Source organism: Cydia amplana, chromosome 13 (assembly GCF_948474715.1).
Source record: "Cydia amplana chromosome 13, ilCydAmpl1.1, whole genome shotgun sequence".
Classification (NCBI taxonomy): Eukaryota; Metazoa; Arthropoda; class Insecta; order Lepidoptera; family Tortricidae; genus Cydia; species Cydia amplana.
This window is the reverse complement of record NC_086081.1, coordinates 4828084-4833073: the sequence shown is the minus strand read 5'-3', so window position 1 is coordinate 4833073 and position 4990 is coordinate 4828084. Positions and strand designations below refer to the sequence as shown.

General features: G+C 35.7%; 1 long non-coding RNA gene across 1 annotated transcript; it reads right to left on the bottom strand.

Annotated features, from left to right (window-relative positions):
• Positions 1-3008: 3008 nt before the first annotated feature.
• LOC134653383 (uncharacterized) lies at positions 3009-4777 on the bottom strand. Its single transcript, XR_010097252.1, has 2 exons — positions 4497-4777; positions 3009-3217 (listed from the first exon to the last, which is right to left on the bottom strand). It is a non-coding gene; the product is annotated as an uncharacterized LOC134653383 (long non-coding RNA).
• Between the last annotated feature and the right edge of the window lie 213 nt (positions 4778-4990).

Here is a 4990-nt window from a genome sequence, read left to right as displayed (position 1 = left end):
CTAAGTTGTAAACTAAATGTTTTTTTGAAAAGAAACATGGTAATATTATCGCCTAAGAAATAAAAAGAATGCGAAAAAAACGACTTGGAAAGTATTAATTATGAGAAAAATTTAACCTAGGAATGAATGCGTCTGGTGTAAATTAAGAATAGGAAAAAATGCGAATGGAAAAATCATGTTATGAATTAATGCGTCTGGTGTAAATTAATAATAATAATAATAAAGGGCCGTTGGATCAAGGGCCGGATGCAGAAGGCGGTGATCTTGGACACGGCGCGGATAGTCCGCCGGTTCCTCTCTCTGCGGCCCTGACCACCGGTAGCTTGGGCCCTGCCCCGCTGCCGGCGGCATTCTAGGTTAGGTTTTTTTATAATGTGTTTATATGTTTTTTTTTTATTGTTTTGTAAGTGTTTTTATATTTTACTTTTATATTCATATTATAAAAACCCTAACTTAAGAGAAAAGATAAATAAAGAGAAAATAATAATAATAATTCTTTATTTGGCAGGCAAGAAACCCAAAAAAATAAATACAATACAATATAATAAAAGGTAAAAGTAAATATAAAATACAGTAAAAAATAGTAAAACTTACGACCTAAAACAATGAAATAAAACATTTACAAACTTTTGCACTAAAGATGGCCGTTCTCAGACCGGTGCAGTTTTCGCCAATGTTTGTTAAATTCGTCACTGTAGTCTTTAGCTACCAGTGACAGAATTTCATTGTCAGAGGCTAGCAGTCTCGCTCGGAAGGCAGCCGACCTGGCTCTCAGAATGGCGAAGAAGTCAGGAACTCTCGCGTCGGCAAACATACCCTTCGCACTGCAGAAACGCGGTAATTTCAACAAAATACGAAAGGCGTTGTTGTACTGTACCCTTAGTGCATTGAAGGAGTGCCTGGTGTACCTATTCCAAAGCTGACAAGTATAAAAACATTGGCAAAAGGCTTTGAACAGGGTCACCTTTACCTCACTCGAGCAACGCGCAAAGCGTCGAGCCAACATGTTGCACCGAACCGCGAGAGCCCTGCGCTCCCTCTCCATATCGGCGTCATCTTTCAAGTACTCGTTCAGGATATGTCCCAAGTACTTGAAGCTCGTTACAACCCGAATTGGCGCACCACTCATATACACCGTAGGTATCACCTCCGGACCCTTCCCTGACCTAAAAACGAGCATTTCCGTCTTAAGCACGTTATATTTTAGGCCATGCGTACTGGCATAGTGTTCGCAGATCTTAAGCAGCTTTACAAGACCGTTTATCAAGGGGCTGAGAAGCACCATATCATCTGCGTAGCTCAGATGGTTAACACATACGTTACCAATATGGCAACCGACGTTGAGCCTCTCAGCTCACCGATAAGGTCGTTGACATATAGATTGAATAGGTCCGGAGATGTCAACCCCCCTTGGCGCACTCCACAGTCTAGCCTGTAGTCGTTAGACTGTGTGTCACCCCATTTTACATTGTTAGTTTGGTTCTCGTACCAAAACCTCAACAGACCTACAACCTCGGGAGGTGTTCCAGACGTAAAAAGCTTTTTCCACAGCAAATCATAGTTGACTGAGTCAAAGGCGCGGCTGAGATCTAAAAAGCACGCGTACACTGACGTCTCCCTTTTGACATAGTGATTCACTGTGTACTTCAGACCTAATATTGCAGAATCCGTTGAAAGTCCTGGGCGAAAACCAAACTGCGCCTGATCAATTTTCAGATTCCTGGTCAATTCGGGCTGCAACAGCCTCTCGAGCACTTTGCCGATTATCGTAGCCAAAGAGATAGGCCTGTAATTGTTAAGACTAGACAGGTCGCCGGTTTTATTCTTAACAATAGGGATAACTATTGTTTTCATCATGTCAGGAGGAAGATAACAATGGGCTAGGCATGCATTGAAAAAATCTGCTAGGACACGATATAGCTCGTCACTACCGTAGAAGATGTGCTCCACGCTAAGTCCATCGTGCCCCGGGGACTTCCCACGCTTCATATTTTTTACGACATTGGCAATATCTCTCATTGTAAAGACGAGCTTATTGTCGTGAGGGATCACCGGGCCCGAAAGCCCCGACGCACGGTGGGCTGAAAATCGGCCTCCATAGAAATAGAAACCGAAGTCTTAAATTTGAACTTTTTTTTATTGGAATAGCTTTTGTTAGGTTTTATTATGTCCCAAAATTAATGTTAGCTAATTTGGTTGGAAAAATAATTAATTATAATTTTTTATCAAAATCTTTGTATGGCGCGTATCAGAAAAAATGCGAAACAGCCGTAAAGTGTTTAAAAATAAATTAAAATGGTGCCAGAAGAATGAGGAACAAATAAAAATGAATATTTTAACTTTAAATCGCGCGAATAATAATTTCTCAAAATTTTGGAAAGCGACAAAGGCTTTTAATAGTAAACAAGGGTTGCCAGCGTCAGTCAACAATGTTAGTGAACCCAATCTGATAGCGGATATGTTCGCCTCTCATTTCAAGGTTATGCCCTTGAACGTGGAAGGTGTGCCCCCGTCGCACGGTGGGCTGAAAATCGGCCTCCATAGAAATAGAAACCGAAGTCTTAAATTTGAACTTTTTTTTATTGGAATAGCTTTTGTTAGGTTTTATTATGTCCCAAAATTAATCTTAGCTAATTTGGTTGGAAAAATAATTAATTATAATTTTTTTTCAAAATCTTTGTATGGCGCGTATCAGAAAAAACGAGTTTTCTCCGAAAATAAAAAGTTAACCGTAATATCCTGACAAATGATTTTAAAACCAATTATTCTTGATTTTTCCACATAATTAGAATTTTCCTACGGGGTGCACTTTTTTTTTTTAAATCGATATATATTTTTTATTTTTATTATTTTATTTTTTTATTTTTATACGGTTATACTCGTTATTTTGACTACAAAAAATGAATTTGAGTTTGATCGAACCAATAACTTACGCGTAGTGAATTTTTGTTCTAAGCAAATGTATGGAGCGTACGAGTAAAACGGATTTTTTTTCAAAAATTAAAGGTATACCGTAATATCCTTGCAGATGATTTAAGTACCAATTATTAATGATATTTTGACATAACGCGAACTTTTCTACCGTATGCACTTATTTAACAAAAAATAAAAAACTTATTTTTTCATGCTGAAATAACTTTTTCTCATTGTTTTAATCAAATAAATAATAAACATACAAGAGTTACAAGTAGAAAATTGAAAATAAAACCATTACATCCTTTACATTATTACCTTTGTATCCTCTTTATTACATTATCTTTGTACTTAATGAAACAATATTTAACAAATTTGACATATTGACAACTGATGAGTCTAAAATTAATGATCGTTAATAAGGTCCGGTTACAATCATTAGTAGATACTACGAATTTACTTAATTAAATAAATATCAGTAACATTATCAATAATTGGTTTACATAAAAACAGAAATAAGTATATGTAATGCTATCCTAATTAAAAGTATTCTAATGCTAATATTGGAATCCTGAAAGCTTAGTTTTCCTGGTCGCTTACTTCCGAATCCGTGTCCATTTCAGAATCAGGGTACACATTTGAGGTATCTGTCACTTCTTCTTCTTGAGGTTCCAGACAAATGAATAATTCTAAAGTTTCAGGGAAGAAAGCCTGTTTCTTTTTTCCACTTATTGTTGGCCTCATTGAAGAAAGGACAGGATCGGAAGACAAAAGTAACATATTAAAAACATCCCTGTTCGAATCTTGTCTCGTTTTTTTTGTGAGTGATGCTCTCTGAACATTCTGAAGTCTTTGTTGCGTGCCTCGGATGCTTCTTCAGAGAGATGACCAATCGGTACAATATCATTTTGTGCAATGATATCTGTGCCATGGATCAGCAATTTATGCACTGTCGGGGGCATCTTATACCAACTGTAAAATTTAATATAGTCGTCCGCTGTATCTTTACAATAGGCTTTAAACTTTTCAGTGTCAATTACTTCACCTGATGTGACAGCTTGCAGAATTACAGCAAATCTCCGAATCAGTTGTTTGTCCAGTCCAGTGATATTAGCTGTTTTTTCGGGATCTTCGAAAAATTTTCGTGCTGTGTTTCCATCATTCGTTGTTCCAGAACCTTGTTTTACTACATCGACTAAAAGATTTAGTTCGTCTTTGAAGCGATCTTGAATAATCTTCTTCCGTAGTTCCATCTTCTGTTTCATTAAGTACAAAGATAATGTAATAAAGAGGATACAATGGTAATAATGTAAAGGATGTAATGGTTTTATTTTCAATTTTCTACTTGTAACTGTTGTATGTTTATTATTTATTTGATTAAAACAAAGAGAAAAAGCTATTTCAGCATGAAAAAATAAGTTTTTTATTTTTTTTAAATAAGTGCACACGGTAGAAAAGTTCGCGTTATGTCAAAATATCATTAATAATTGGTACTTAAATCATCTGCAAGGATATTACGGTATACCTTTAATTTTTGAAAAAAAATCCGTTTTACTCGTACGCTCCATACATTTGCTTAGAACAAAAATTCACTACGCGTAAGTTATTGGTTCGATCAAACTCAAATTCATTTTTTGTAGTCAAAATAACGAGTATAACCGTATTAAAATAAAAAAATAAGATAATAAAAATAAAAAAATATATCGATTTTTAAAAAAAAAAGTGCACCCCGTAGGAAAATTCTAATTATGTGGAAAAATCAAGAATAATTGGTTTTAAAATCATCTGTCAGGATATTACGGTTAACTTTTTATTTTCGGAGAAAACTCGTTTTTTCTGATACGCGCCATACAAAGATTTTGAAAAAAAATTATAATTAATTATTTTTCCAACCAAATTAGCTAAGATTAATTTTGGGACATAATAAAACCTAACAAAAGCTATTCCAATAAAAAAAAGTTCAAATTTAAGACTTCGGTTTCTATTTCTATGGAGGCCGATTTTCAGCCCACCGTGCGACGGGGGCACACCTTCCATGTTCAAGGGCATAACCTTGAAATGAGAGGCGAACATATCC